The 19906-nt window shown below is 45.7% G+C and overlaps 24 non-coding genes and 4 pseudogenes across 24 annotated transcripts; all 28 read right to left on the minus strand.

Moving 5' to 3' along the window:
- Window positions 1-96: 96 nt before the first annotated feature.
- Window positions 97-215, minus strand: LOC140868856 (5S ribosomal RNA). The gene has a single exon (XR_012146256.1). It is a non-coding gene; the product is annotated as a 5S ribosomal RNA (ribosomal RNA).
- A 400-nt stretch (window positions 216-615) lies between these two features.
- Window positions 616-734, minus strand: LOC140868504 (5S ribosomal RNA). The gene has a single exon (XR_012145918.1). It is a non-coding gene; the product is annotated as a 5S ribosomal RNA (ribosomal RNA).
- A 399-nt stretch (window positions 735-1133) lies between these two features.
- Window positions 1134-1252, minus strand: LOC140868250 (5S ribosomal RNA). Its single transcript, XR_012145677.1, has one exon. It is a non-coding gene; the product is annotated as a 5S ribosomal RNA (ribosomal RNA).
- A 400-nt stretch (window positions 1253-1652) lies between these two features.
- Window positions 1653-1771, minus strand: LOC140869435 (5S ribosomal RNA; annotated as a pseudogene).
- Window positions 1772-7508: 5737 nt separating this feature from the next.
- Window positions 7509-7627, minus strand: LOC140868692 (5S ribosomal RNA). Its single transcript, XR_012146097.1, has one exon. It is a non-coding gene; the product is annotated as a 5S ribosomal RNA (ribosomal RNA).
- A 397-nt stretch (window positions 7628-8024) lies between these two features.
- Window positions 8025-8143, minus strand: LOC140868728 (5S ribosomal RNA). Its single transcript, XR_012146131.1, has one exon. It is a non-coding gene; the product is annotated as a 5S ribosomal RNA (ribosomal RNA).
- A 400-nt stretch (window positions 8144-8543) lies between these two features.
- LOC140869029 (5S ribosomal RNA) lies at window positions 8544-8662 on the minus strand. Its single transcript, XR_012146422.1, has one exon. It is a non-coding gene; the product is annotated as a 5S ribosomal RNA (ribosomal RNA).
- A 399-nt stretch (window positions 8663-9061) lies between these two features.
- Window positions 9062-9180, minus strand: LOC140869960 (5S ribosomal RNA). The gene has a single exon (XR_012146947.1). It is a non-coding gene; the product is annotated as a 5S ribosomal RNA (ribosomal RNA).
- Window positions 9181-9580: 400 nt separating this feature from the next.
- On the minus strand, window positions 9581-9699 carry LOC140870414 (5S ribosomal RNA). The gene has a single exon (XR_012147377.1). It is a non-coding gene; the product is annotated as a 5S ribosomal RNA (ribosomal RNA).
- Window positions 9700-10100: 401 nt separating this feature from the next.
- On the minus strand, window positions 10101-10219 carry LOC140868128 (5S ribosomal RNA). Its single transcript, XR_012145560.1, has one exon. It is a non-coding gene; the product is annotated as a 5S ribosomal RNA (ribosomal RNA).
- Window positions 10220-10619: 400 nt separating this feature from the next.
- On the minus strand, window positions 10620-10736 carry LOC140869448 (5S ribosomal RNA; annotated as a pseudogene).
- Window positions 10737-11137: 401 nt separating this feature from the next.
- LOC140868027 (5S ribosomal RNA) lies at window positions 11138-11256 on the minus strand. The gene has a single exon (XR_012145464.1). It is a non-coding gene; the product is annotated as a 5S ribosomal RNA (ribosomal RNA).
- A 401-nt stretch (window positions 11257-11657) lies between these two features.
- Window positions 11658-11776, minus strand: LOC140870457 (5S ribosomal RNA). The gene has a single exon (XR_012147417.1). It is a non-coding gene; the product is annotated as a 5S ribosomal RNA (ribosomal RNA).
- Window positions 11777-12176: 400 nt separating this feature from the next.
- LOC140870431 (5S ribosomal RNA) lies at window positions 12177-12295 on the minus strand. Its single transcript, XR_012147393.1, has one exon. It is a non-coding gene; the product is annotated as a 5S ribosomal RNA (ribosomal RNA).
- A 398-nt stretch (window positions 12296-12693) lies between these two features.
- Window positions 12694-12811, minus strand: LOC140869159 (5S ribosomal RNA). Its single transcript, XR_012146547.1, has one exon. It is a non-coding gene; the product is annotated as a 5S ribosomal RNA (ribosomal RNA).
- A 400-nt stretch (window positions 12812-13211) lies between these two features.
- Window positions 13212-13330, minus strand: LOC140870487 (5S ribosomal RNA). Its single transcript, XR_012147446.1, has one exon. It is a non-coding gene; the product is annotated as a 5S ribosomal RNA (ribosomal RNA).
- Window positions 13331-13730: 400 nt separating this feature from the next.
- On the minus strand, window positions 13731-13849 carry LOC140869724 (5S ribosomal RNA). Its single transcript, XR_012146803.1, has one exon. It is a non-coding gene; the product is annotated as a 5S ribosomal RNA (ribosomal RNA).
- A 400-nt stretch (window positions 13850-14249) lies between these two features.
- Window positions 14250-14368, minus strand: LOC140869447 (5S ribosomal RNA; annotated as a pseudogene).
- A 398-nt stretch (window positions 14369-14766) lies between these two features.
- On the minus strand, window positions 14767-14885 carry LOC140870271 (5S ribosomal RNA). Its single transcript, XR_012147240.1, has one exon. It is a non-coding gene; the product is annotated as a 5S ribosomal RNA (ribosomal RNA).
- Window positions 14886-15285: 400 nt separating this feature from the next.
- LOC140870388 (5S ribosomal RNA) lies at window positions 15286-15403 on the minus strand. The gene has a single exon (XR_012147352.1). It is a non-coding gene; the product is annotated as a 5S ribosomal RNA (ribosomal RNA).
- Window positions 15404-15804: 401 nt separating this feature from the next.
- On the minus strand, window positions 15805-15923 carry LOC140868279 (5S ribosomal RNA). Its single transcript, XR_012145704.1, has one exon. It is a non-coding gene; the product is annotated as a 5S ribosomal RNA (ribosomal RNA).
- Window positions 15924-16323: 400 nt separating this feature from the next.
- Window positions 16324-16442, minus strand: LOC140869343 (5S ribosomal RNA). Its single transcript, XR_012146722.1, has one exon. It is a non-coding gene; the product is annotated as a 5S ribosomal RNA (ribosomal RNA).
- A 399-nt stretch (window positions 16443-16841) lies between these two features.
- Window positions 16842-16960, minus strand: LOC140868038 (5S ribosomal RNA). Its single transcript, XR_012145475.1, has one exon. It is a non-coding gene; the product is annotated as a 5S ribosomal RNA (ribosomal RNA).
- A 401-nt stretch (window positions 16961-17361) lies between these two features.
- LOC140868079 (5S ribosomal RNA) lies at window positions 17362-17480 on the minus strand. The gene has a single exon (XR_012145513.1). It is a non-coding gene; the product is annotated as a 5S ribosomal RNA (ribosomal RNA).
- Window positions 17481-17881: 401 nt separating this feature from the next.
- Window positions 17882-18000, minus strand: LOC140870343 (5S ribosomal RNA). The gene has a single exon (XR_012147308.1). It is a non-coding gene; the product is annotated as a 5S ribosomal RNA (ribosomal RNA).
- A 399-nt stretch (window positions 18001-18399) lies between these two features.
- Window positions 18400-18508, minus strand: LOC140869279 (5S ribosomal RNA; annotated as a pseudogene).
- A 400-nt stretch (window positions 18509-18908) lies between these two features.
- Window positions 18909-19027, minus strand: LOC140870453 (5S ribosomal RNA). The gene has a single exon (XR_012147414.1). It is a non-coding gene; the product is annotated as a 5S ribosomal RNA (ribosomal RNA).
- Window positions 19028-19427: 400 nt separating this feature from the next.
- LOC140869068 (5S ribosomal RNA) lies at window positions 19428-19546 on the minus strand. The gene has a single exon (XR_012146460.1). It is a non-coding gene; the product is annotated as a 5S ribosomal RNA (ribosomal RNA).
- Window positions 19547-19906: the final 360 nt, after the last annotated feature.

Genomic DNA, 19906 nt, shown 5'->3' on the forward strand with positions numbered 1-19906 from the left:
TCTATCCGCGGATTGGACTGAAAGAGTCGGTAATAGGATGGCGAGGAATCGGAAAAACAAGAAGTACGAGTAAGAAAAAAAGAAATTAATGAAAAAGGGGTGCAACACAAGGACTTCCCAGGGGGTCACCGATCCTAATACTGCTCTCGCCCAAGCACGCTTAACTTTGAAGTTCTGATGGGATCCGGTGCATTAGTGCTGGTATGATCGCTCCCAACAGTGAATGAATTCTTTATTTTTTTATCTCTCGAATTGCGGATCGGAGGATCCGGAGCTGCAGTTTCAAACGGACATAAATTTCGATCGGCTAAGAGTTACGGGAGCTTCAGCCTGTTCACACGAAGCTCCTCTTTATACCTACAGCAAGTATCTCGGTCTAAGAGACGGAGACGCTCAAATTACAACCCGGAGATGGTCTTTCGGGGCGTTTTTCCCGTAGGGCGTGCTGGGACCCATTGAAGCGGCCTGCGTCACCCAGATCGCACGTTCACGTCGTGTGATTAAGTCTATTACATCTTTTCTATCCGCGGATTGGACTGAAAGAGTCGGTAATAGGACGGCGGGGAATCGGAAAAATAAGAAGTACGAGTAAGAAAAAAAGAAATTAATGAAAAAGGGGTGCAACACGAGGACTTCCCAGGGGGTCACCCATCCTAGTACTGCTCTCGCCCAAGCACACTTAACTTCGGAGTTCTGATGGGATGTGGTGCATTAGTGCTGTTATGATCGCACCCAACAATGAATGAATTTTTATTGTTTTGTCTCTCGAATTGCGGATCGGAGGAACAGGAGCTGCAGTTTCAAACGGACATAACTTTCGATCGGCTAAGAGTTACGAGAGCTTCAGCCTGTTCACACGAAGCTCCTCTCGATACCTACACCAATTATCTCGGTCTAAGAGAAGGAGACGCTCAAATTACAACCCAGAGATGGTCTTTCAGGGCGTTTTTCCCGTAGGGCGCGCTGGGACCCACTGAAGCATCCTGCGTCACCCAGATCGCACGTTCACGTCGTGTGATTAAGTCTATTGCATCTTTTCTATCCGCGGATTGGACTGAAAAAGTCGGAAATAGGACGGCGAGGAATTGGAAAAACAAGAAATACGAGTAAGAAAAAAAGAAATTAATGAAAAAGGGGTGCAACACAAGGACTTACCAGGGGGTCACCCATCCTAGTACTGCTCTCGCCCAAGCACGCTTAACTTCGGAGTTTTGATGGGATCCGGTGCATTAGTGCTGGTATGATAGCACCCAATAGTGAATGAATTCTTTATTTTTTTGTCTCTCGAATTGCGGATCGGGGGAACAGGAGCTGCAGTTTCAAACGGACATAACTTTCGATCGGCTAAAAGTTACGGGAGCTTTAGCCTGTTCACACGAAGCTCCTCTTGATACCTACAGCAAGTATCTCGGTCTAAGAGACGGAGACGCTCAAATTACAACCCGGAGATGGTCTTTCGGGGCGTTTTTCCCGTAGGGCGCGCTGGGACCCACTGAAGCATCCCGCGTCACCCAGATCGCACGTTCACGTCGTGTGATTAAGTCTATTGCATCTTTTCTATCCGCGGATTGGACTGAAAAAGTCGGTAATAGGACGGCGAGGAATCGGAAAAATAAGAAGTACGAGTAAGAAAAAAAGAAATTAATGAAAAAGGGGAGCAACACGAGGACTTCCCAGGGGGTCACCCATCCTAGTACTGCTCTCGCCCAAGCACGCTTAACTTCGGATTTCTGATGGAATCTGGTGCATTAGTATTGCTAAGATCGCACCCAACAATGAATGAATTCTTTATTTTTTTGACTCTCGAATTGCGGATCGGAGGAACAGGAGCTGCAGTTTCAAATGGACATAACTTTCGATCTGCTGAGAGTTACGGGAGCTTCAGCCTGCTCACGCGAAGCTCTTCTCGATACCTACAGCGCGTATCTCGGTCTAAGAGATGGAGAAGCTCAAATTCAAACCCGAAGATGGTTTTTGGGTGCATTTTTCTCGTAGGACGTGCTGGGACCCACCAAAGTGGCCCGCGTCACCCAGATTGCATGTTCACGTCGTGTGATTCAGTCTATTGCATCTTTTATATCCGTGGATTGGACTGAAAGAGTCGGAAATAGGACGGAGAGGAATCGGAAGAACAAGATGTACGAGTAAGAAAAAAAGAAACTAATTAAAAAAGAGGTGCAACACGAGGACTTCCCAGGGGGTCACCCATCCTATTACTGCTCTTGCCCAAGCCCGCATGTTCAGAAATTAATATAAAATTCATCATGACTCCGATTGATAAACCGATTTCACCAATGTGCACAGAAACCATTTCTGCACCTTTTAAAGTCAAGATAAATTTTTCTGAATCCGAATTCAGTGATTTCCAAAAATGCCCATCCCTATGTCATTTTAGGAAATCTTACTCCTCTACTCTTAAATAAGAAGTCCAACTTCTTTGTTCATTAAATTTAACTCTTTAAATTTAACTATCTCAACGGGGATTAAAAATTCATTACTCTGTGTAACCCTCAATGGTTCAGGGATACAGCTAGCCGTGGGCTCACAACTCCTTGTGACTCGGAACAACAATTTCCGACTTGCCCATCGAATCATGGTAAGAGCGCCTAGCAACATCGCCCCATGATTCCCTAGGTATCACTGATAGTGCCTACAAGAACCAATAGATTTTGGTTAGCGTACAGTACGGTCCCTTCATCCATATATCCCGATCGAATCAACAACCATTGGTATATCGAGAGTCGTTCGAGATTCGATAACTATGCAATACATCTTGAAGATCAAATAGTGACATCGCATGTGCTACTAAGAAACCATTTCTTAAAACACACCATGTACTCTGGCCAGAGATTCGTCACACTAATATCTCCTCAGATCGCATAGGATATCCACACTCGCAAGTATGTGGTGAATCCTTGACAACAAAGCATCGACTCCTATATGTGTTGTAACTGTACCCAATCCCGACACCTGATGACCCCAATGGAGTCGGTAAATGAGTCAAAGCACAGTACTAGCATATAGAGTCTCAATGATGTTTCAAGTAGTAAGGACTAATGGTGTACAACCAAAACCGCGGACTTTATCCACTCGATAAGTGATAACCACTTGGAAAGTCCGGATAGGGTAGTTCGATCATTCATCATATGAATATCCATTTGCATGCTTCGAACATCTCTATGTTCCTTACCAATGAAACGTGGTACTCTGCATCGCAAATGCTAGTCTCAAACTCGAGCGATCCTTATCCTTATTATCGAACGGCTCAATCGACTAGGAACAGTTTAGAATATACAATGACTATAAGATGTGTTTCATGATAGACATCCCCATGTTCTACCACATCTTACATACACTATAGTATATTCAAGGTCTTTATCAAAACAACAATAGTATATCACAATATAACAATTTGAAGAAAGATAAAGTCATTGCCATTAATAAAAGTGTAAATAATATTAAACAAAAGATTGTTTATACAAAGATTCATCAAAGCCCTTAGCCACAAGTTGGCTCACCGGGCACCCACTCTTTCAATCTCCCACTTGCCCTATAGCCAACTAGTCATACTACGTAGACCCATTGCTTCGCGATGTTTGTCAAATAATGGTCCTGGCAAGGGCTTAATAAGTGGATCAGCGATATTGTCTGCAGAGGCCACTCTTTCGACAGTGATGTCTCCTCTTTCCACAATCTCCCAGATGATGTGGTATTTTCTCAGTACGTGTTTGGATCTTTGATGAGACCTTGGTTCCTTTGCCTGAGCAACGGCACCCGTGTTGTCACAGTACACCGGGACTGGACCAACAACTTCAGGAATAACGCCCAACTCTTGGACGAAATTCCTCATCCAAACGGCCTCTTTAGCAGCAGCTGATGCTACAATGTATTCTGCCTCAGTGGTGGAATCCGCTGTGGTGTCCTGCTTGGAACTCTTCCAAGAGACAGCACCGCCATTGAGCATGAACACAAATCCAGAGGTTGACTTTGAGTCATCCACGTCACTTTGGAAGCTAGAGTCGGTATAGCCTTCCAATTTTAGTTCTCTTCCTCCATATACCATGATGCATTTGACCGGGATTAGCTTGATATCTGCTCGTGACACTCAGAGCAAATGCTACATCCGGTCTGGTAGATATCATCCCATACATGATACTACCTATGGCTGACGCATATGGTACATGTGTCATTTTCTCTATCTCTTCATCAGTCTTAGGACACATAGACTTGGATAGAGAAACTCCATGACACATGGGTAGATGTCCTCTCTTGGACCCATCCATTGAAAACTGTTTCAATATGGTGTCGATGTAGGTTGATTGAGTGAGTCCTATCATTCTCTTAGATCTATCTCTATAGATCTGTATCCCAAGAATATAGGATGCCTCACCCAAATCCTTCATCGAGAATCTACCTGATAACCATATCTTTGTTGACTGCAACATCCCTACGTCATTCCCAATGAGTAGGATGTCATCAAGTACTAAGAATGTCACAGCATCCTTAACTACTTTCTTGTACACGCATGGTTCCTCCGGGTTCTTGATGAAACCAAAATTCTTTATTGTTTCATCAAATTTCTGGTTCCAACTTCTTGATGCTTGTTTTAGACCATAAATTGATCTCTGAAGCTTGCATACCTTATGCTCGCTTCCCATGGATGTGTACCCCTCAGGCTGCTTCATATAGATTTCTTCCTTAATGTCTCCATTAAGGAAAGCAGTCTTCACATCCATTTGCCATATCTCATAGTCATACCAAGCAGCTATGGCAATAAGGATTCTTATGGACTTGAACATTGCAACTGGTGAAAAGGTTTCATCATAGTCAACTCCTTGTCTTTGAGTATAACCTTTCGCCACCAATCGCGCCTTGTAAGTCAATACCTTACCATCAGGCCCAAGCTTTCTCTTGTAGATCCATTTACACCCTATTGGAACAATTCCATCGGGAGGATCTACTAAAGACCAAACTTGGTTTGTATGCATCGAATCTATTTCCGACTGCATAGCTTCAAGCCATAAATTTGAATCCGCATCAGAAATTGCTTCCTTGAAGTTTCTTGGATCACATCCAATATCGGGTTCATCTAGATCCCCTTCAAGAAGAAGAACATATCGAATAGGAGGTCTAGAAGTCCTCTCGGATCTTCTAGGTACAGGCGTGTCTATCAATGGTTCCTGAGGTATAGGATCGTTATTTTATATTTCGGGTTCTTCTCGAATTTCTTCGAGTTCCATCATCTCGCCTTTCTTATCCAATAAGAACTCCTTCTCCAAGAAGGTGGCATTCCTTGAAACAAACACCTTTGTTTCAGCAGGATAATAGAAATAATATCCGATTGAATTCTTCGGATACCCTACAAAATAACATAAGGTGGATCGACTATCCAACTTATCTCCTACTCTCCGCTTTACGTAAGCAGGACATCCCCAAATCCTTAAGTACGAATACTTAGGAGCTTTGCCATTCCATAACTCGTATGGTGTTTTGTCCACTGCTTTAGTGTGGACGTTGTTCAACAACAATACCGCCGTTTCAAGTGCATAGCCCCAAAACGAAGGTGGAAGCTCAGTGAAGCTCATCATGGACCGAACCATGTCCAACAAAGTTCGATTACGACGCTCCGATACACCATTAAGCTGTGGTGTCATAGGAGGAGTCCACTGAGAGAGAATCCCATTCTCTTTCAGATAGTCCAAAAACTCGGTACTTAAGTATTCTCCACCTCGATCCGATCGAAGTGCTTTAATACTTTTACCTAGCTTGTTTTCTACTTCAGCCTTGAATTCTTTGAACTTTTCAAATGCTTCAGACTTATATTTCATTAAATATAAATACCCATACCTAGAATAATCATCAGTAAAGGTAATGAAGTAGGTGTGGCCATATTGAGTACCAACTCTAAATGGACCACAAACATCTGTATGGATCAAATCCAACAGATTTTGACTATGCTCAGGTTTCCCCTTAAAAGGAGATTTAGTCATTTTTCCTTTCAGGCAGGATTCACAAGTAGGTAGAGAGTTAATATCAGACATATCAAACATGCCCTCTCCCACTAGCTTGTTCATCCTCCTTGAGGAAATATGACCTAGCCTAGCATGCCAAAGGTTTTCCGGGTTTTGACTATCGATTTTCCTTTTGTTTGTTGTTGCCGATTTATCAACATAATTTATTGGAACGTCTTTTAATTTTAAGTTATATAGATCGTTTTCAAGTTGTCCATTTCCAATCAAACATTCATTCTTGTAAATATTGCAAATCTCATTCACAAAATTGCAAGAATAACCATCTCTATCAAGCATAGAAACAGAAATAATTTTTTTAATCAAATCCGGAACAAATAAAACATCTCTCAAAAGTAACTTAAAACCGTTCTGCAAAATTAAATAAATATCTCCCACAGCTTTAGCTTCAACTCTGGAACCATTTCTGAGCCTCAGCTGGGTCTCACCCATTCTAAGCCTGCGACTTCTTGTCATCACCTGCAAATCATTGCAAATGTGAGATCCACATCCGGTATCCAATACCCAAGAAGTAGTATTAAGTGAAACATTTATTTCAATATAGAACATACCCTTCGCAGTTCGCAACTGCTCTAGATATTCCTTGCAGTTACGCTTCCAATGACCGGGCTTCTTGCAGTAATGGCAAACATCCTTGGATTTTTTCATGTTTGAAGCCTTTGTCTTGTACTTCTTCTCGAGTTCGATTTTCTTGGGTGGGGCAGAACGTTTCTTACCCTTTGTACTTGGCCCCTTCTTAGCAGAAGAAGAGGAGCCCACCAAGAAAGCCGGTTTATCCTTCTTTAATGTGGATTCATATGTCACAAGCATATTGACCATCTCTTCAAGGGAGGCCTCTATCTTGTTCATATTGAAATTCACCACAAATCCGTCAAACGAAGAAGGAAGAGATAGAAGTAGTAAGTCCACGTTGAGTTCATGCTCCAACACCAAATCAAGGGTTACCAACTTCTGTATGAGCCAAATCACTCGTACCCCATGATCACGGACCAAAGTCCCTTCACGCATGCGACACGTCATTATCTCTTTTACAGTAGCGAACCTTTCAGCTCTCGATTGAGCCCCAAAAAGTTCCTTGAGTTGTACGTGAATGTCAGCAGCATTCACGGTATCCTCAAATCGTCTCTGGAGTTCATTGCCATTAATAAAAGTGTAAATAATATTAAACAAAAGATTGTTTATACAAAGAGTCATCAAAGCCCTTAGCCACAAGTTGGCTCACCGGGCACCCACTCTTTCAAAAGAGACGGAGACGCTCAAATTCCAAAATGGAGATGGTCTTTCGGGGCATTTTTCCCGTATGTCGCGCTGGGACCTACCGAAGCGGCCCGCGTCACCCAGATCACACGTTCACATCGTATGATTCAGTCTATTGCATCTTTTCTATCCGCGGATTGGATTGAAAGAGTCGGAAATAGGACGGAGAGGAATCGGAAAGAATTAGAAGTACGGGTAAAAAAAAAAGAAATTAATGAAAAAGGGGTGCAACACGAGGACTTTCCAGGGGGTCACCCATCCTAGTACTGCTCTCGCCCACGCACGCTTAACTTCGGAGTTCTGATGGGATCCGGTGCATTAGTGCTGGTATGATCGCACCCAATAGTGAATGAATTTTTATTGTTGTCTCTCGAATTGCGGATCGTAGGAACAGGAGCTGCAGTTTCAAACGGACATAACTTTCGATCGGCTAAGAGTTACGGGAGCTTCAGCCTATTCACACGAAGCTCCTCTCGATACCTACAGCAAGTATCTTGGTCTAAGAGACGGAGACGCTCAAATTACAATACGGATATGGTCTTTCGGGGCGTTTTTCCCGTAGGGCGTGCTGGGACCCACTGAAGCGGCCTGCGTCACCCAGATCGCACGTTCACGTCGTGTGATTAAGTCTATTGCATCTTTTCTATCCGCGGATTGGACTGAAAGAGTCGGTAATAGGACGGCGAGAAATCGGAAAAACAAGAAGTCCGAGTAAGAAAAAAAAGAAATTAATGAAAAAGAGTGCAACACAAGGACTTCCCAGGGGGTCACCCATCCTAGTACTGCTCTCGCCCGAGCACGCTTAACTTCGGAGTTCTGATGGGATCCGGTGCATTAGTGCTGGTATGATCGCACCAAACAATGAATGAATTCTTTATTTTTTTGACTCTCGAATTGCGGATCGGAGGATCCGGAGCTGCAGTTTCAAACGGACATAACTTTCGATCGGCTAAGAGTTACGGAAGCTTCAGCCTGTTCACACGAAGCTCCTCTTTATACCTACAGCAAGAATCTCGGTCTAAGAGACGGAGACGCTCAAATTACAACCCGGAGATGGTCTTTTGGGGCGTTTTTCCCGTAGGGCGTGCTGGGACCCACTGAAGCGGTCTGCGTCACCAAGATCGCACGTTCACGTCGTGTGATTAAGCCTATTGCATCTTTTCTATCCGCGGATTGGACTGAAAGAGTCGGTAATAGGACGGCGGGGAATCGGAAATATAAGAAGTACGAGTTAGAAAAAAAAAAATTAATGAAAAAGGGGTGCAACACGAGGACTTCCCAGGGGGTCACCCATCCTAGAACTGCTCTCGCCCAAGTACACTTAACTTCGGAGTTCTGATGGGATGCGGTGCATTAGTTCTGTTATGATCGCACCCAACAGTGAATGAATTTTTATTGTTTTGTCTCTCGAATTGCGGATCGGAGGAACAGGAGCTGCAGTTTCAAACGGACATAACTTTCGATCGGCTAAGAGGTACGGGAGCTTCAGCCTGTTCATACGAAGCTCCTCTCGATACCTACACCAAGTATCTCGGTCTAAGAGACGGAGACGCTCAAATTAAAACCCGGAGATGGTCTTTCGGGGCGTTTTTCCCGTAGGACGCGCTGGGACCCACTGAAGCATCCTGCGTCACCCAGATCGCACGTTCACGTCGTGTGATTAAGTCTATTGCATCTTTTCTATCCGCGGATTGGACTGAAAAAGTCGAAAATAGGACGGCGAGGAATCGGAAAAACAAGAAGTATGAGTAAGAAAAAAAGAAATTAATGAAAAAGGAGTGCAACACGAGGACTTCCCAGGGGGTCATCCATCCTAGTACTGCTCTCGCCCAAGCACGCTTAACTTCAGAGTTCTGATGGGATCCAGTGCATTAGTGCTGGTATGATCGCACCCAACAGTGAATGAATTCTTTATTTTTTTGTCTCTCAAATTGCGGATCGGAGGAACAGGAGCTGCAGTTTCAAACGGACATAAATTTCGATCGGCTAAAAGTTACTGGAGCTTCAGCCTGTTCACACGAAGCTCCTCTTGATACCTACAGCAAGTATCTCGGTCTAAGAGACGGAGACGCTCAAATTACAACCCGGAGATGGTCTTTCGGGGCGTTTTTCCCGTAGGGCACGCTGGGACCCACTGAAGCGGCCTGCGTCACCCAGATCGCATGTTCACGTCGTGTGATTAAGTCTAATGCATCTTTTCTATCCGCGGATTGGACTGAAAAAGTCGGTAATAGGACGGCGAGGAATCGGAAAAATAAGAAATACGAGTAAGAAAAAAAGAAATTAATGAAAAAGGGGTGCATCACGAGAACTTCCCTGGGGGTCACCCAACCTAGTACTGCTCTCGCCCAAGCACGCTTAACTTCGGAGTTCTGATGGGATCCGGTGCATTAGTACTGGTATGATCGCACACAACAGTGAATGAATTCTTTATTTTTTTGTCTCTCGAATTGCGGATCGGAGGAACAGGAGCTGCAGTTTCAAACGGACATAACTTTCGATCTGCTGAGAGTTAGGGGAGCTTCAGCCTGCTCACGCGAGGCTTTTCTCGATACCTACAGCGCGTATCTCGGTCTAAGAGATGGAGAAGCTCAAATTCAAACCCGAAGATGGTCTTTGGGGGCATTTTTCTCGTAGGACGTGCTGGGACCCACCGAAGTGGCCCGCGTCAACCAGATCGCACGTTCACGTCGTGTGATTCAGTCTATTGCATCTTTTCTATCCGTGGATTGGACTGAAAGAGTCGGAAATAGGACGGAGAGGAATCGGAAGAACAAGATGTACGAGTAAGAAAAAAAGAAACTAATTAAAAAAGGGGTGCAACACGAGGACTTCCCAGGGGGTCACCCATCCTAGTACTGATCTTGCCCAAGCACGCATAACTTCGGAGTTCTGATGGGATTCGGTGCATTAGTGCTGGTATGATCGCACCCAATAGTGAATGAATTCTTTATTTTTTTGTCTCTCGAATCGCGGATCGGAGGAACAGGAGCTGCAGTTTCAAACGGACATAACTTTCGATCGGCTGAGAGTTACTGGAGCTTCAGCCTGCTCACGCAAAGCTCCACTCGATACCTATAGTGCGTATCTAGGTTAAAGAGACGGAGACGCTCAAATTCCAAAATGGAGATGGTCTTTCGGGGCATTTTTCCCGTATGTCGCGCCGGGACCCACCGAAGCAGCCCGCGTCACCCAGATCGAACGTTTACATCGTATGATTCAGTCTATTGCATCTTTTCTATCCGCGGATTGGACTGAAAGAGTCGGAAATAGGACGGATAGGAATCGGAAGAATTAGAAGTACGAGTAAGAAAAAAAGAAATTAATTAAAAAGGGGTGCAACACGAGGACTTCCCAGGGTCACCCATCCTATTGCTGCTCTTGCCCAAGCACGCTTAACTTCGGAGTTCTGATGGGATACGGTGCATTAGTGCTGGTATGATCACACCCAATAGTGAATGAATTCTTTATTTTTTTGTCTTTCGAATTGCGGATCGGAGGATCCGGAGCTGCAGTTTCAAACGGACATAACTTTCGATCGGCTAAGAGTTACGGGAGCTTCAGCCTGTTCACACGAAGCTCCTCTTTATACCTACAGCAAGAATCTCGATCTAAGAGACGGAGACGCTCAAATTACAACCCGGAGATGGTCTTTTGAGGCGTTTTTCCCGTAGGGCATGCTGGGACCCACTGAAGCGGACTGCGTCACCCAGATCGCATGTTCACGTCGTGTGATTAAGTCTATTGCATATTTTCTATCCGCGGATTGTACTGATAAATGTCGGTAATAGGACGGCGAGGAATCGGAAAAATAAGAAGTACGAGTAAGAGAAAAAGAAATTAATGAAAAAGGGGTGCAACACGAGGACTTCCCAGGGGGTCACCCATCCTAGTACTGCTCTCGCCCAAGCACGCTTAACTTCGGAGTTCTGATGGGATCCGGTGCATTAGTACTGGTAAGATCGCACCCAAAAATGAATGAATTCTTTATTTTTTTGACTCTCGAATTGCGGATCGGAGGAACAGGAGCTGCAGTTTCAAATGGACATAACTTTCGATATGCTGAGAGTTACGGGAGCTTCAGCCTGCTCACGCGAAGCTCTTCTCGATACCTACAGCGCGTATCTCGGTCTAAGAGACGGAGAAGCTCAAATTCAAACCCAAAGAAGGTTTTTGGGTGCAATTTTCTCGTAGGACGTGCTGGGACCCACCGAAGTGGCCCGCGTCACCCAGATCGCATGTTCACGTCGTGTGATTCAGTCTATTGCATCTTTTCAATCCGTGGATTGGACTGAAAGAGTCGGAAATAGGACGGAGAGGAATCGGAAGAACAAGATGTACGAGTAAGAAAAAAAGAAACTAATTAAAAAAGGGGTGCAACACGAGGACTTCCCAGGGGGTCACCCATCCTAGTACTGCTCTTGCCCAAGCACGCATAACTTCGGAGTTCTGATGGGATCCGGAGCATTAGTGCAGGTATGATCGCACCCAATAGTGAATGAATTCTTTATTTTTTTGTCTCTCGAATTGCGGATCAAAGGAACAGGAGCTGCAGTTTCAAACGGACATAACTTTCGATCGGCTGAGAGTTACTGGAGCTTCAGCCTGCTCACGCGAAGCTCCACTCGATACCTATAGTGCGTATCTACGTTAAAGAGACGGAGACGCTCAAATTCCAAAACGAAGATGGTCTTTCGGGGCATTTTTCCCGTACGTCACGCTGGGACCTACCGAAGCGGCCCGCGTCACCCAGATCGCACGTTCACATCGTATGATTCCGTCTATTGCATCTTTTCTATCCGCGGATTGGATTGAAAGAGTAGGAAATAGGATGGAGAGGAATCGGAAAGAATTAGAAATACGAGTAAAAAAAAGGAAATTAATGAAAAAGGGGTGCAACACGAGGACTTCCCAGGGGATCACCCATCCTAGTACTGCTCTCGCCCACGCACGCTTAACTTCGGAGTTCTGATGGGATCCGGTGCATTAGTTCTGGTATGATCACACCCAATAGTGAATGAATTTTTATTGTTTTGTCTCTTGAATTGCGGATCGGAGGAACAGGAGCTGCAGTTTCAAACGGACATAACTTTCGATCGTCTAAGAGTTACGGGAGCTTCAGCCTGTTCACACGAAGCTCCTCTCGATACCTACAGCAAGTATTTTGGTCTAAGAGACGGAGACGCTCAAGTTACAACCTCCTATGGTCTTTCGGGGAGTTTTTCCCGTAGGGCATGCTGGGACCCACTAAAGCGGCCTGCGTCACCCAGATCGCACGTTCACGTCGTGTGATTAAGTCTATTGCATCTTTTCTATCCGCGGATTGGACTGAAAGATTCGGTAATAGGACGGCGAGAAATCGAAAAAACAAGAAGTACGAGTAAGAAAAAAAAGAAATTAATGAAAAAGAGTGCAACAAAGGACTTCCCAGGGGGTCACCCATCCTAGTACTGCTCTCGCCCAAGCACGCATAACTTCGGAGTTCTGATGGGATCCTATGCATTAGTGCTGGTATGATCGCACCCAACAGTGAATGAATTCTTTATTTTTTTGTCTCTCGAATTGCGGATCGGAGGATCCGGAGCTGCAGTTTCAAACGGACATAACTTTCGATCGGCTAAGAGTTACGGGAGCTTCAGCCTGTTCACACGAAGCTCCTCTTTATACCTACAGCAAGAATCTCGGTCTAAGAGACGGAGATGCTCAAATTACAACCCGAAGATGGTCTTTTGGGGCGTTTTTCCCGTAGGGCATGCTGGGACCCACTGAAGCGGCCTGCGTCACCAAGATCGCACGTTCACGTCGTGTGATTAAGTCTATTGCATCTTTTCTATCCGCGGATTGGACTGAAAAAGTCGAAAATAGGACGGCGAGGAATCGGAAAAACAAGAAGTATGAGTAAGAAAAAAAGAAATTAATGAAAAAGGAGTGCAACACGAGGACTTCCCAGGGAGTCATCCATCCTAGTACTGCTCTCGCCCAAGCACGCTTAACTTCAGAGTTCTGATGGGATCCAGTGCATTAGTGCTGGTATGATCGCACCCAACAGTGAATGAATTCTTTATTTTTTTGTCTCTCAAATTGCGGATCGGAGGAACAGGAGCTGCAGTTTCAAACGGACATAACTTTCGATCGGCTAAAAGTTACGGGAGCTTCAGCCTGTTCACACGAAGCTCCTCTTGATACCTACAGCAAGTATCTCGGTCTAAGAGACGGAGACGCTCAAATTACAACCCGGAGATGGTCTTTCGGGGCGTTTTTCCCGTAGGGCGCGCTGGGACCCACTGAAGCATCCTGCGTCACCCAGATCGCACGTTAACGTCGTGTGATTAAGTCTATTGCATCTTTTCTATCCGCGGATTGGACTGAAAAAGTCGGAAATAGGACGGCGAGAAATCGGAAAAACAAGAAATACGAGTAAGAAAAAAAGAAATTAATGAAAAAGGGGTGCAACACGAGGACTTCCCAGGGGGTCACCCATCCTAGTACTGCTCTCGCCCAAGCACGCTTAACTTTGGAGTTCCGATGGGATCCAGTGCATTAGTGTTGGTATGATCGCACCCAACAGTGAATGAATTCTTTATTTTTTTGTCTCTCGAATTGCGGATCAGAGGAACAGGAGCTGCAGTTTCAAACGGACATAACTTTCGATCGGCTAAAAGTTACGGGAGCTTCAGCCTGTTCACACGAAACTCCTCTTGATACCTACAGCAAGTATCTCGGTCTAAGAGACGGAGACGCTCAAATCACAACCCGGAGATGGTCTTTCGGGGCGTTTTTCCCGTAGGGCGTGCTGGGACCCACTGAAGCGGCCTGCGTCACCAAGATTGCACGTTCACGTCGCGTGATTAAGTCTATTGCATCTTTTCTATCCGCGGATTGGACTGAAAGAGTCGGTAATAGGACGGCGGGGAATCGGATATATAAGAAATACGAGTAAGAAAAAAAGAAATTAATGAAAAAGTGGTGCAACACGAGGACTTCCCAGGGGGTCACCCATCCTAGTACTGCTCTCGCCCAAGTACGCTTAACTTTGGAGTTCTGAAGGGATGCGGTGCATTAGTGCTGTTATGATCGCACACAACAGTGAATGAATTTTTATTGATTTGTCTCTCGAATTGCGGATCGGAGGAACAGGAGCTGCAGTTTCAAACGGACATAACTTTCGATCGGCTAAGAGGTACAGGAGCTTCAGCCTGTTCACACGAAGCTCCTCTCGATACCTACACCAAGTATCTCGGTCTAAGAGATGGAGACGCTCAAATTACAACCCGAGATGGTCTTTCGGGGCGTTTTTCCCGTAGGGCACGCTGGGACCCACTGAAGCATCCTGCGTCACCCAGATCGCACGTTCACGTCGTGTGAATAAGTCTATTGCATCTTTTCTATCCGCGGATTGGACTGAAAAAGTCGGAAATAGGACGGCGAGGAATCGGAAAAACAAGAAGTACGAGTAAGAAAAAAAGAAATTAATGAAAAAGGGGTGCAACACGAGGACTTCCTAGGGGGTCACCCATCCTAGTACTGCTCTCGCCCAAGCACGCTTAATTTCGGAGTTCTGATGGGATCCAGTGCATTAGTGCTGGTATGATCGCACCCAACTGTGAATGAATTCTTTATTTTTTTGTCTCTCGAATTGCGGATCGGAGGAACAGGAGCTGCAGTTTCAAACGGACATAACTTTCGATCGGCTAAAAGTTACGGGAGCTTCAGCCTGTCCACACGAAACTCCTCTTGATACCTACAGCAAGTATCTCGGTCTAAGAGACGGAGACGCTCAAATTACAACCCGGAGATGGTCTTTCGGGGCGTTTTTCCCGTAGGGCGTGCTGGGACCCACTGAAGCGGCCTGCGTCACCCAGATCGCACATTCACGTCGTGTGATTAAGTCTATTGCATCTTTTCTATCCGCGGATTGGACTGAAAAAGTCGGTAATAGGACGGCGAGGAATCGGAAAAATAAGAAGTATGAGTAAGAAAAAAAGAAATTAATGAAAATGGGGTGCAACACGAGGACTTCCCAGGGGGTCACCCATCCTAGTACTGCTCTCGCCCAAGCACGCTTAACTTCGGAGTTCTGATGGGATCCGGGCATTAGTACTGGTATGATCGCACCCAACAGTGAATGAATTCTTTATTTTTTTGTCTCTCGAATTGCGGATCGTAGGAAAAGGAGCTGCAGTTTCAAACGGACATAACTTTCGATCTGCTGAGAGTTAGGGGAGCTTCAGCCTGCTCACGCGAAGCTCTTCTCGATACCTACAGCGCGTATCTCGGTCTAAGAGACAGAGAAGCTCAAATTAAAACCCGAAGATGGTCTTTGGGGGCATTTTTCTCGTAGGACGTGCTGGGACCCACCGAAGTGGCCCGCGTCACCCAGATCGCACGTTCACGTCGTGTGATTCAGTCTATTGCATCTTTTCTATCCGTGGATTGGACTGAAAGAGTCGGTAATAGGACGGCGGGGAATCGGAAGAACAAGATGTAGGAGTAAGAAAAAAAGAAACTAATTAAAAAAGGGGTGCAACACGAGGACTTCCCAGGGGGTCACCCATCCTAGTACTGATCTTGCCCAAGCACGCATAACTTCGTAGTTCTGATGGGATCCGGTGCATTAGTGCTGGTATGATCGCACCCAATAGTGAATGAATTCTTTATTTTTTTGTCTCTCGAATTGCGGATCGGAGGAACAGGAGCTGCAGTTTCAAACGGACATAACTTTCGATCGGCTGAGAGTTACTGGAGCTTCAGCCTGCTCACGCAAAACTCCACTCGATACCTATAGTGCGTATCTAGGTTCAAGAGACGGAGACGCTCAAATTCCAAAATGGAGATGGTCTTTCGGGGCATTTTTCCCGTATGTCGCGCCGGGACCCACCGAAGCGGCCCGCGTCACCCAGATCGCACGTTCACATCGTATGATTCAGTCTATTGCATCTTTTCTATCCGCGGATTGGACTAAAAGAGTCGGAAATAGGACGGAGAGGAATCGGAAGAATTAGAAGTACGAGTAAGAAAAAAAGAAATTAATTAAAAAGGGGTGCAACACGAGGACTTCCCAGGGGTCACCCATCCCTATTGCTGCTCTCGCCCAAGCACGCTTAACTTCGGAGTTCTGATGGGATACGGTGCATTAGTGCTGGTATGATCACACCCAATAGTGAATGAATTCTTTATTTTTTTGTCTCTCGAATAGCGGATCGGAGGATCCGGAGCTGCAGTTTCAAACGGACATAACTTTCGATCGGTAAGAGTTACGGGAGCTTCAGCCTGTTCACACGAAGCTCCTCTTTATACCTACAACAAGAATCTCGATCTAAGAGACGGAGACGCTCAAATTACAACCCGGAGATGGTCTTTTGGAGCGTTTTTCCCGTAGGGCATGCTGGGACCCCCTGAAGCGGACTGCGTCACCCAGATCGCACGTTCACGTCGTGTGATTAAGTCTTTTGCATCTTTTCTATCCGCGGATTGGACTGAAAAAGTCGGTAATAGAACGGCGAGGAATCGGAAAAATAAGAAGTACGAGTAAGAAAAAAAGAAATTAATGAAAAAGGGGTGCAACACGAGGACTTCCCAGGGGGTCACCCATCCTAGTACTGCTCTCGCCCAAGCACGCTTAACTTCGGAGTTCTGATGGGATCCGGTGCATTAGTACTGGTAAGATCGCACCCAAAAATGAATGAATTCTTTATTTTTTTGACTCTCGAATTGCGGATCGTAGGAACAGGAGCTGCAGTTTCAAATGGACATAACTTTCGATCTGCTGAGAGTTACGGGAGCTTCAGCCTTCTCACGCGAAGCTCTTCTCGATACCTACAGCGCATATCTCGGTCTAAGAGACGGAGAAGCTCAAATTCAAACCCGAAGAAGGTTTTTGGGTGCATTTTTCTCGTAGGACGTGCTGGGACCCACCGAAGTGGCCTGCGTCACCCAGATCGCATGTTCACGTCGTGTGATTCAGTCTATTGCATCTTTTCAATCCGTGGATTGGACTGAAAGAGTCGAAAATAGGACGGAGAGGAATCGGAAGAACAAGATGTACGAGTAAGAAAAAAAGAAACTAATTAAAAAAGGGGTGCAACACGAGGACTTCCCAGGGGGTCACCCATCCTAGTACTGCTCTTGCCCAAGCACGCATAACTTCAGAGTTCTGATGGGATCCGGAGCATTAGTGCAGGTATGATCGCACCCAATAGTGAATGAATTCTTTATTTTTTTGTCTCTCGAATTGCGGATCAAAGGAACAGGAGCTGCAGTTTCAAACGGACATAACTTTCGATCGGCTGAGAGTTACTGGAGCTTCAGCCTGCTCACGCGAAGCTCCACTCGATACCTATAGTGCGTATCTACGTTAAAGAGACGGAGACGCTCAAATTCCAAAACGGAGATGGTCTTTCGGGGCATTTTTCCCGTACGTCGCGCTAGGACCTACCGAAGCGGCCCGCGCCACCCAGATCGCACGTTCACATCGTATGATTCCGTCTATTGCATCTTTTCTATCCGCGGATTGGATTGAAAGAGTCGGAAATAGGACGGAGAGGAATCGGAAAGAATTAGAAGTACGAGTAAAAAAAAAGGAAATTAATGAAAAAGGGGTGCAACACAAGGACTTCCCAGGAGGTCACCCATCCTAGTACTGCTCTCGCCCACGCACGCTTAACTTCGGAGTTCTGATGGGATCCGGTGCATTAGTGCTGGTATGATCGCACCCAATAGTGAATGATTTTTTATTGTTTTGTCTCTTGAATTGCGGATCGGAGGAACAGGAGCTGCAGTTTCAAACGGACATAACTTTCGATCGGCTAAGAGTTACGGGAGCTTCAGCCTGTTCACACGAAGCTCCTCTCGATACCTACAGCAAGTATCTTGGTCTAAGAGACGGAGACGCTCAAGTTACAACCCGGATATGGTCTTTCGGGGAGTTTTTCCCGTAGGGCGTGCTGGGACCCACTGAAGCGGCCTGCGTCACCCAGATCGCACGTTCACGTCATGTGATTAAGTCTATTGCATCTTTTCTATCCGCGGATTGGACTGAAAGAGTCGGTAATAGGACGGCGGGGAATCGGAAATATAAGAAGTACGAGTAAGAAAAAAAGAAATTAATGAAAAAGGGGTGCAACACGAGAACTTCCCCCCTCCTAGTACTGCTCTCGCCCAAGCACGCTTAACTTCGGAGTTCTGATGGGATCCGGTGCATTAGTGCTGGTATGATCGCACTCAACAGTGAATGAATTCTTTATTTTTTTGTCTCTCGAATTGCGGATCGGAGGAACAGGAGCTGCAGTTTCAAACGGACATAACTTTCGATCGGCTAAAAGTTACGGGAGCTTCAGCCTTTTCACACGAAGCTCCTCTTGATACCTACAGCAAGTATCTCGGTCTAAGAGACGGAGACGCTCAAATTACAACCCGGAGATGGTCTTTCGGGGCGTTTTTCCCGTAGGGCGCGCTGGGACCCACTGAAGTGGCCTGCGTCACCCAGATCGCATGTTCACGTCGTGTGATTAAGTCTATTGCATCTTTTCTATCCGCGGATTGGACTGAAAAAGTCGTTAATAGGACGGCGAGGAATCGGAAAAATAAGAAGTACGAGTACGAAAAAAAGAAATTAATGAAAAAGGGGTACAACACGAGGACTTCCCAGGGGGTCACCCATCCTAGTACTGCTCTCGCCCAAGCACGCTTAGCTTCGGAGTTCTGATGGGATCCGGTGCATTAGTACTGATGTGATCGCACCCAACAATGAATAAATTCTTTATTTTTTTGTCTCTCGAATTGCGGATCGAAGGAACAGGAGCTGCAGTTTCAAACGGACATAACTTTCGATCTGCTGAGAGTTACGGGAGCTTCAGCCTGCTCACGCGAAGCTCTTCTCGATACCTACAGCGCGTATCTCGGTATAAGAGACGGAGAAGCTCAAATTCAAAACCGAAGATGGTCTTTTGGGGTATTTTTCTCGTAGGACGTGCTGGGACCCACCGAAGTGGCCTGCGTCACTTAGATCGCACGTTCACGTCGTGTGATTCAGTCTATTGCATCTTTTCTATCCGCGGATTGGACTGAAAGAGTTGGAAATAGGACGACGAGGAATCGGAAAAACAAGAAGTACGAGTAAGAAAAAAAGAAATTAATGAAAAAGGGGTGCAACACGAGGATTTCCCAGGGGGTCACCCATCCTAGTACTGCTCTCGCCCAAGCACGCTTAACTTCGGAGTTCAGATGGGATCCGGTGCATTAGTGCTGGTATGATCACACCCAATAAAATTTTTATTGTTTTGTCTCTCGAATTGCGGATCGGAGGAACAGGAACTGCAGTTTCAAACGGACATAACTTTCGATCGGCTAAGAGTTACGGGAGTTTCAGCCTGTTCACACGAAGCTCTTCTCGATACCTACAGCAAGTATCTCGGTCTAAGAGACGAAGACGCTTAAATTACAACCCGGATATGGTCTTTCGGGGCGTTTTTCCCGTAGGGCATGCAGGGACCCATTAAAGCGGCCTGCGTCACCCAGATCGCACGTTCACGTCGTGTGATTAAGTCTATTGCATCTTTTCTATCCGCGGATTGGACTGAAAGAGTTGGTAATAGGACGGCGAGGAATCGGAAAAACAAGAA

The sequence above is a fragment of the Henckelia pumila genome, chromosome 4, assembly GCF_033568475.1.
Source record: "Henckelia pumila isolate YLH828 chromosome 4, ASM3356847v2, whole genome shotgun sequence".
Lineage (NCBI taxonomy): Eukaryota > Viridiplantae > Streptophyta > Magnoliopsida > Lamiales > Gesneriaceae > Henckelia > Henckelia pumila.